The 1,246-nt window shown below is 42.9% G+C and overlaps 1 pseudogene; it reads left to right on the top strand.

Moving 5' to 3' along the window:
- The first annotated feature begins 229 nt into the window (after nucleotides 1-229).
- Nucleotides 230-1,011, top strand: LOC105520293 (annotated as a pseudogene).
- The last annotated feature ends 235 nt before the right edge of the window (nucleotides 1,012-1,246 follow it).

Raw genomic sequence — 1,246 nt, forward strand, 5'->3', positions numbered from 1 at the left:
TACTAGTCTGTTCTCATGCTGCTAATAAGACATACCTGAGACTGGGTAATTTATAAAGAAAAAGAGGTTTAATGGACTCACAGTTTCGCATAGCTGGAGAGGCCTTGCAATCATGGTAGAAGGCAAAGGAGGAGCAAGGCACATCTTACATGGTGGCAAGCAAGAGAGAAGTGCAGGGGAAGTCCCTTTAGAAAGCCATCAGGTCTTAGAGGCGTTCAGCTGCTTCAAGATGAAGCTGAACATCTCCTTCCCAGTCACTGGCTGCCAGAAACTCATTGAGGTGGACGATGAATGCAAATTTTGTACTTTTTATGAGAAGCTCATGGCCACAGAAGTTGCTGCTGATGCTCTGGGTGAAGAATGGAAAGGTTATGTGGTCCGAATCAGTGGTGGGAACAACAAACAAGGTTTCCCCATGAAGCAGCATGTCTTGACCCATGGCTGTGTCTGCCTGTTACTGAGTAAGGGGCATTCCTGTTACAGACCAAGGAGAACTGGAGAAAGAAAGAAAATCAGTTTGTGGTTGCATAGTGGATGCCAATCTGAGCATTCTCAACTTGGTTATTGTTAAAAAAAAAAAAAAAAAAAAAAGAAAGAAAGAAAAAGGAAAAAAGGAAAGTAGGATATTCCTGGACTGATACTACGGTGCCTTGTCGCCTGGGGCCCAGAAGAGCTAGCAGAATCTGCAAACTTTCCAATCTCTCTGAAGAAGATGATGTCCACCAGTATGTTGTAATAAAGCCCTTAAACAAAGAAGGTAAGAAACCTAGGACCAAAGCACCCAAGAGTCATCGTCTTGTTACTCCACATTTCCTGTGGCACAAAGGGCAGCATATTGCTCTGAAGATGCTGCATACTAAGAAAAACAAGGAAGAGGCTGCAGAATATGCTAAACTTTTGGGCAAGAGAATGAAAGAGGCTAAAGAGAAGTTCCAGGAACAAATTGCAAAGATACATAGACTTTCCTCTCTGCGAGCTTCTACTTCTAAGTCTGAATCCAGTCAGAAATAAGACTTTTTGAGTAACAGATAAATAAGATCAGACTCAAAAAAAAAAAAAAAAGAAAAAGAAAGCCATCAGATCTCATGAGACTTTATCACAAGAACAGCATGGGAAAGACCCACCCCCCTGATTCAGTTACCTCCCACCGGGGCCCTCCCACAACATGTAGGAATTACGGAAGCTACAATTCAAGATGAGATTTGGGTGGGGACATAGACAAACCATATGAGGGGTGGGGAAGCTT

The sequence above is a fragment of the Colobus angolensis genome, unplaced genomic scaffold (genome assembly GCF_000951035.1).
Source record: "Colobus angolensis palliatus isolate OR3802 unplaced genomic scaffold, Cang.pa_1.0 Scaffold11, whole genome shotgun sequence".
Taxonomy (NCBI): Eukaryota; Metazoa; Chordata; class Mammalia; order Primates; family Cercopithecidae; genus Colobus; species Colobus angolensis.